The sequence below is a fragment of the Dasypus novemcinctus genome, chromosome 8, assembly GCF_030445035.2.
Source record: "Dasypus novemcinctus isolate mDasNov1 chromosome 8, mDasNov1.1.hap2, whole genome shotgun sequence".
Lineage (NCBI taxonomy): Eukaryota > Metazoa > Chordata > Mammalia > Cingulata > Dasypodidae > Dasypus > Dasypus novemcinctus.
In genome coordinates, this window is record NC_080680.1 from 53,061,759 (window position 1) to 53,070,668 (window position 8,910).

The 8,910-nt window shown below is 34.0% G+C and overlaps 1 pseudogene; it reads right to left on the bottom strand.

The window, feature by feature from the left end:
• Nucleotides 1-548: 548 nt before the first annotated feature.
• Nucleotides 549-1,455, bottom strand: LOC101421510 (bifunctional phosphoribosylaminoimidazole carboxylase/phosphoribosylaminoimidazole succinocarboxamide synthetase pseudogene; annotated as a pseudogene).
• Between the last annotated feature and the right edge of the window lie 7,455 nt (nucleotides 1,456-8,910).

An 8,910-nucleotide genomic window follows, 5' to 3' on the forward strand; every position in this document is an offset into this window, starting at 1 on the left:
TAGATACTCAGTAAACATTTCTTATAACTGAATGGCTGAATCATCTGAGTAACTGTTAAATCATCAAAAACTGGCCCTCCAATTTTTGATCATTGCAAACAGAAAGAGGATTTAGGCAAATGACCCAGTTCATGACACTTTGCTATCAACACTTGGATCATTCTTTTATCACAAGGGTCAGGTGAAATACATAAACCAAGCTGTCGCAATAGATTGTCAATAATAAGCACTCATACATAGGAATTTTTTCCTGATAATTAAGATGTCTATGAGAGATATCCTTTTTCACTGTGGACCTTATTATAACCTCTTATAAGTCACAATAAAGCACAAAAATCCACTCACAGACAAGCACACATCTCAGCCCCACTGAATTCTGCTGAGAAACCATAACAAATATATGGACTTCATTACTGAAATTCACTTGGCTCCAGTTATCCTACAAAGAAGAGACAAAAAAAGAAAAAGAAAAAGAAAAATGACACAAATATAGGAGTTGCAGGGCAGCCAAACAAGTAGTATGTTTATATTATTTTGCTGGTTATGTTTTAGTTTCCCCCAACCACCCTCACCCAGTATTTTTGGCTAACTACTACCACAAATACAGCAGGAATACCATCCCCTTTTTACTAAGCTTTAATCCTCAGAGTTGCCTCTGGTCCTTTAGGGGCAGTGGTTACCCGAAGTTTTTATGGAATGCCAATCTTTCCACATACCTTCTTGCTATTTTTTCACAGTGACCAAGATCAGAAGTTGAGCGCATCAATATTACAAACTTACATTGAATTTCTGATCTCAGAAGCAAATCTACTCTCTGAAACACACTCAAAAGTTTCCCTGACCATCTGGAGTCCTTCAAGAGATTCTTCCTTACAACTCTGATATGAGTGTTTGTCTTTCTGTTGGCTTTGTTATTTGATGGCCAAATTCCTCAGGAATTGCTATCAATAACATCAGCAAGAACATTTTTTTTTTTTTTTTTTGCTGATTTCATCAACAACAAATTCAATTTTCATATATACCAGTGTACAGTTCTGGGGCACCAAAATTTTTCCAAAATTTCAAAAATTGCCTGTATAGCATGATGTATGATATTCACTTCAGTTTGGCTTGTAGAAAGTCCAGCTAAGCAAAATTTTGCTGCAATTAGCTGGTCTTCATACCACACGGATCATTACTGGCATCATCCTTGAAAAACATCTCCACTTACCACGCGTAAAGCTTATTTCTACAAACCCATTCAATTGCAATCATTTCAATCAGGGTTTAAATAAAGTTGTCTCCCCATATTTTCTAGTGAAAGCAGTTTAGATACCTGCTTCCTGTAGTAGCGGAAATATACAACTGGTAATTTTATTTAAGATTACAGCTTTTCCTTCCTGGCAATTCTTTCTAGCTGCATTTCTTGCAGTAATCTGGTCCTTAGACTGCAGGGGGACTATCGAACAATTCATAGATTTATTTATTTATTTTTTATCCTAATTGAGGCTTTTAAAAATGTTCAGTATAGTTTAAGGTACAGGTATTCTTATCTCGGGAAAAATTCTGGTCCAATGCTTTGAAATTCTGGAGTTGCTGCTTAATATAATCTGGATCTCTCTGTTGAGTCCTTTTTATCCTCCTCTGTCACCATTATTGAGTGGGCCATGACCTTGCACATAGGCAGGAGTCTGGGGGAAAAGAAGAAAGAAGAGGTCCTTGCGGCTCCCGGAGGCAGGGAAAGGAGGCGCTGCCCACCGGCCCTGCTAGCCCGCCTGCTTGAGTACCCAGGCGTGCCCACCAGCACTTGCGGCCCAACTCCAGACCCAGAGGGTCTCTGCAGACTGCGGGTAAAATCTTTTAAAATAATTTTTATTCCTAATAATGCTTTACAAATTTACCCTTGTAATATTATTATTTTCAAAATTTCTATAAATAAATAAGAAAATTTGAATTGCTAGTGAACAGATTTAATATGATTTGCACTTTAGTAGTCATCTAATTAAGCATTTGCTGACTGTAGTTTTTAGTTGTCATTTCATAATTTGGAGCCATATACATTTTATTTTCAAATACTGCGTAATTTCATCAGTGCTAACAGATCCCATAAGCTCTAATAAGTGTGCCATGAGTGCATTACTTGTATACACCGACCTTACACCAGTGCAGGTTTCAATAAATAGTGTTGGTAAAATATATTGATATTTTAATAAGTAATTAGAAGGATTGATATTTGAAAATCATAAAACAAAAATGGGCTCAGAATCTACCACAATTTGGATGCCAGTAGATATTTGGTGAGTAATGGAATGAATTGCATTACTTTCAGAGAAAATGACTTAATTCATTTTTGCTGCTACTGTCTCCTTTAGTTAATCTCCTTTGCCAGAACTATAGTTTTTCTTAGTCTGTTTCTGCAATATTTCTAAGTGGGATGGCTATATAACAGCATTTCTCTGACATATTTGTTTGCCTATATATATATATATATGCATATATATATATTTTTTAGGATGTGTTAGCCTGTGATGTACCAATGCTTGCTGTATCAACAGCAGATTTCTAATATTGCAGTATTTGGAGACTATTAAAAACTAACTGCTTTTCTAAGTGCAGATGAGGGTCATGCATTTTTGCTACTTCTAAATTTAATTTGAAAACTAATAATCAGTCTTATGATTTTCTAAACCAAATTCATTGTTTAGTTGTTAAAACACCTGGGGTGTAGCTTGGTGGAGATGACTGCATTACACAAAAAAGCAAAATCACTTGGGTGCAAGGTTTAAGACATAAATATCTTGGTAATAAATGATCAAAGGGAACTAGCTGAAATCTGCACCTTTTAGCTTTTAAATTATTTGTTTCAGAATCATTTTTTAAAGCCTGTACTTGTAGACTAAAGTACCCACACTAAACCTCAGCTTTTCTTATTAAATTTTAAAGAACATATTACAGAAATAAATTTTCTCTTTTTCGAAATCTTAAATATCAATAACATAAAAATGAACAGGCCAGTCCAACTCCAATGGGAACTTTTCTTCTAAAGTAGATCAATGAAGATACTGGCTAAGCTCCTAAGAAAAGAAAAAGCATTCCCCTGCTAGGGGATCTGCATTTCAACATGCTGTTTATATATTTACTCAAATAGAAAGTGCCAAATGCTGTGGTTTTACCTTTTAAGTTGTCTCAAACAATTTCTTTCCTTAATAAAGATGCATTTTAAAACTCCCATGTATTTTTGCCATTTCATATTTAAGGAAAATGATTGGAGCATGCAAAAAATGGAGCAATACAAAATCCTCAAGAGTACCTTAAATTGAAGTAAACAATGCATTCCAGTTAACATTTTACTTTGAAAGCTAGTAGCAACATGATATAACATAAGAAATGGGAAGCTAGGTCATATGAGGTTTTAGATCAATATAGTCTCCCAAAGCATATATGATAACAGACAGATATCAAAATACATTGACAGAAATTCTTCCCTCAAACATTATCTTATGAAGCATCAGAAAATTCAGCAGTGAACCAATAGATGCAAAGTACTTTTCCAGGACACTCAATGATGCAGTTACTTGAAGGGAATCAATAAGATAGAAAGATGAGAGAGTTAAATGTTTTCTAGCTATGGGGTAAACTTCTTAATCTTCCTTAAAAGTCTCTTGTGGTACCTAGTAGAACTACAAAACTTGGAAACCTTCTTTAAGTTGCCACAGGAGAAAGATGCATGACTATGAAAGCTAATTCTGACAAAAACCTACTGACTGGGGGCATAGCATAGTTGAAAGAGAGAGGACATTGGGTCATTGAAATCTTAACTGGAATCCTGCCTTTCTCAAATATATATCTGCATATTTTGGGGAAATTATCTAACTATTCAAGACTTGGTTTCCTGACATGAAATAGAGATAATAGTATGTACATCGTTAGATGGTTTTGAGAAGTAAATAAGACAATATTAAAAATCTGCCAAATAATTCAGTGAAAGGTAAGGCTTCTGTCATTTAAAAAAATAAACTCCATATTATGTAAATTTATAAAAAATATTTATTTATTTATTGCTCGCTACCCTTGTGGTTAGTGCTGCTGTCTGCTCTCTGTGTCTGTTCACTGTGTGACCTCTGTGTCTACTCCTCTTTTAGGAGGCACCAGGAACCAAACCCTGGACCCCCATGTGGGAGGGAGACACCCAATCACTTAAGCCACATCTGCTCCCTGCTTGTTGTGACTCTCATTGTGTCTTCTCCTTGTGTCATCTTCATTGCACTATCTTCATTTTGTCTTGTCACACCAAGCCTTTGTGTCAGCTCACTTTCCTGCTTCTCTTCTTTAGGAGGCACCTGGAACCAAACCCAGGACCTCCCAAATGGGAGGCAGCACCCAACTGCTTGAGCCATATCCACTCCCACAAACTATTTAAATTTTAATGGTTCAATAAATCATTTTATAAATCAACCATGCAAAAATATTACATTAGCACCATATGAGATAAATTATAAAGGCTTGGAATGCAGAAAATAGCTAAAAACTTCAGGGAATGAAGCTACTGATGTTAGATTTTTTGGAGGGAGGTTAGAGATGATAAGGGTAACTTTACTCCTTTGGTTGAATTAGCCAAATTCTTAAAATTAAGCAGCAAAAAAGCACCCTAAGCTGATATAAAGATAATTCCTATAATTCTGGTCCCAACATATGTGCTTGGTTGATAGTGTGTGGAGTTATTTTAAACTTATTCTTACTTCTGAATTTTTATATGACAGCATTGAAATTATTGGTATTTTCACCATGTTTTTCATCTCTTTATCAAATATGTTATTTTAATTTTCTTTTCTAAAGATTGCCTCTCCCCTACTAAGATACCTAGATAATACAAAAAAAGAAAGCCTTCTACTGAAAATGGCAAAACTCAGATATACTTCTAGGCAATATGCTTTCCCTGTAAACACCAAATAATACATAAGTGCAAATGTAACATATTTGTTAAAAATGCCCTGCCAATCAGGGCTTTCACATTTAATTCTATAGTAAAAATCCAGAAGGTATTTCTCTTGACTAGATCTATTAGCAAACAGTTCCACATACCTACCCACTTTTCAACATCTATGTTAATGCACACTGCCTTCTCTCCTTTTACTGTGATTAAACTGTCTATGTTCTTAGCAAAGGACAACCATTCACTGTGCAATAGATCCGTTCTTCTCTCACCTACTTAGAGCTATTGCTTTGGCAATTACCCTTCTCCTTGTTTTCTGAATCATCTTTTTTCTCATGTCTCTACTGAATCATTCTCATCAGCATATGAACATGCATTTATATCTCCCATGAAAGAAAATAAAATACACCTTCTAACACCAAATCGCTCTCCAGCTACCATTGTCCTATTTCTCTGCTTCCTTTTTGGCAACACATATGCAAATAATACCTGGAATCAAAATCTGCAATTTCTTCCCACCTATTCTCTTAATCCCACTCCAATCAGGCTTTCTTCCCCATGACATCTCTTTTGTCAAGTTTACTATTAACAACACAATGCTAAATTCAATGGCCCATTCACAGTCCCTAGCTTATTTCATGCATTGCTGGTATTTTACTCAGTCTGTTACTTCCTACTTCTGGAAGCTTTTGTTAAACTTGGCACTCAGGGAAGTCTCTTTTCTTACATCACTGACCATGCTCTGTTTTAGTCTTTCTTTATGGTACATTCTCTTCTGCACTCCCTTTTTTACTTACTTTCAAAGTCATCTCATCAAATCACATGGCTATATGTTCAATCTATATGCTTTTGATCTCCAAGTTTTTTCTCTACCCTGGAACTCTATTCTTAATTTTACATAAATAAAATATCCTAAACAATCTCTTTGCTTGGATGTGTAAATGATATCTTAACATGTCCCAAATATAACTCCCAGTTCTTATGGATGGAAAAAAAAGAGAAAAAATATCCTGATGATCATTAATGTATCTGCATTTCTTTCAGTCATTCTCTATCTCCCATTAATAAACAAATTCTGTGTCTGAACTTTCAAAAGATAATCAGATATCAGCCAATTTTCACTATCCCAGCAACTATTATCTTAATTTAATCACCAAAATCTCTTGCCTGATTATTTAGTATCCTTTTAATCACCATTTTTTCATCACGTTTTACTTTCATCTATTCTTAAAACAGCAGCAACATTAAGAACAACTACTTAAAGTTAATACTGTATAAATTATGTCACTGTTTTATAAAATCCTACAGTATGTCCCATTTCACTTACAATCAAAGGAAATAACATTTTATAAATAATTGTATATTATTTAAATAGTTTTTTATCATGATTATAATATATGATCAGTAAAAGACTTGTAAATATAAAACTACTTTAAGATAAAATTCAGTAGTAAGTGTCTAACAAAAATTCATCTAAAGGACTCAAATTGGTAAAAGAAAAAGTTTTTCATGAAATTGGGTAAAGCTAAATTGTTGATATGATTTTTTAATATTAAAATGCCGATATTGGAAGTGGATGTGGCTCAGGCAGTTGGACGCCTGCCACCCACATGGGAGGTCCTGGGTTTGTTGGTAAGGGGTACAAATAAAAAATGAGTAGACAAAGAGCAGACAGTGAGCAAAAACAACAAGCAGAAAATGAGCAAGACAATGACCAAATCAATGAGCAGACAGCTAACAAAAACAAAACAAAACAAAACAAAAATTCCAATATTTACAATTCCCAATGAATTACAGTCCTTTCAATTACTTGAAATTCTAATAGAAATGATTAATTTTAACTTAAAATGTAAAAGAAAAATGTTCTTTAATTTCTTTTTGGGCATCTACAAACAAAAATCCTTGAAGATAATTGCTATATAGCATCTTCTGATTATTATGATTAGAAGGACTAATTGAGATCACAGAACACACTTTGATAAATGCTCAACCAATGCAATTTTTAAAACATGATCACATATTTGTTGCTTCATTTTAAACTCCTTAAAATAATTGCTGACCAGAAAAATATACATTTTACTCATTCATTTACACATATTTTCAATGAAAACCGAAAATAAGTCAGGTCAAGTATCTGCAAATAAGGCCCAATATTGGTTTCTGACTACCTTTTCTAACTTTCAGGAACATGAGTTTCTCAGTCTTACGTTGTTAATTTTGACCTTATTTGCCATTTATCTACTCTAACCTATTATTTATTTAATTCATGAATTAATTAATATACCAATTCAATAAATTATTATTTTGACATAGAACAATGAAACGTGTTCCTATTTTGTAAGACAATATATATCTCACATGGTAGTTTCCTTGAACAAAGATTCTCTATGAAAGTATCTGGACACAGGAGCAAACAAACTCCTCAGGTTCTTGTGATAAACGCTAATGTTTGAAGACCACAATATGGAGTTACACAAGTGTATAAAACTTCCTTGCAGTATGATTTTTTAAATAAATCACAGTGTTTCCATTTTTAAAAGGGTAGGGAATGCTAGAGACTCATTCATAGGAAAGAAGATACTGAAGCAGTCTTGAAGAATGAGTATGGCTTTACCAGGGTAAGCAGAAGATCCCAGGGATGGGACACATCATGTGGAAGAGAACAGAGCACTCTATGAAACGGTACTCTAAAATGCATACCTCATCTCATCCTTCACCAGAAGATTCAAAACCCAAATGGTTGCTAAGTGATTTTTCCCAGGTCAGAATTTAAGTTACCTCTAAGAGATATGAATGTGAATAAAATAGATGAGGACCAAGTGCAATTCATTTAAAAAATATTCTTTCTTGAAATGATTTTAGATTTACAGAAACTTGAAAATCTAGAACATAGTGAGTTCCCTATGGAAATAAATGAAGATCAACCAAATAAGAACAAGTAATGTCTATTTATTCAGAATTTTTAAAAACAAGGGAATCAGCCACTATCACTTCTGTTTAATAGGGTCTCAAAGGCCAGCAGGATGGAGAAAATATTTTTAGGGAAAACATAGATGGCTTCAGTTATGGCCTGATTTGAGGTTGTTGGCGTAGGGAGCCTTGTGGGTGTACTAACTAGCAGGGGCTTCCTATGTGATTGTTTGAGGGAGCATATTTGACTTACTTTGATTGTTCTAACATGGAGGTGGGGGGCAAAATTAGGGCGGCTACCAGTACTGACCAAGCATTGATCATTTGGAGACTGATTGCTCCAGAAGTTATGGCTGGGCTTCAAGGACTAGCTGTTGCAGAGGCTGTGGTATTGTTTGCTCTGTTGGTTGCTGCAGAGATTGTAGATCAGAATTCTGATTTTATATATGGTCTGGGCATTGTCAGTTTTTATATTCATTATCTCTTCTGTGTACCCTTCATCCAGCTTCCCGTAAAGTTAGCTTTCTTCCTAACAATAATACATTTGCGAAGGTAATGTCCTTTAACATTAACAGATTACATTCATGATACATTTATTTTACATAACTATGAGGCACTTTTCCAAAATGAAAAGTAACATTGATACAATAAACTAAACTACTGATTTTATTCCATTTTCCACTGATATCATTTTTCTATTCAGAATCAAATCCAGGTTACCATATTGCATTTAGATCAACTGAGTTTTAAAATGTAATAACTTTATTGGCCTAATGTATTTGAAATGAAAGTTAGAGTCTAAACCAGTTACCTTATAGAATCTGTACAAATGCAGAACCCAAAAATTACAGTAAATAAATAATGTAAATACAGGTCAGAAAATCTAACAAATAGATGTATTGTTGGAAAGTACAGAAACATAAGTCAAAAGTATATAGGCACACAAATAGACAATTCTATGTAACAAATAAAGACAATATTAATTTATAATAGATTCATATTCTACTGTAACAATTCAGTAGTACTCTAATAACAATGCTAAATGCTACTGATTTCACCAAAGCTATTAGAGATATGATATTTATTAG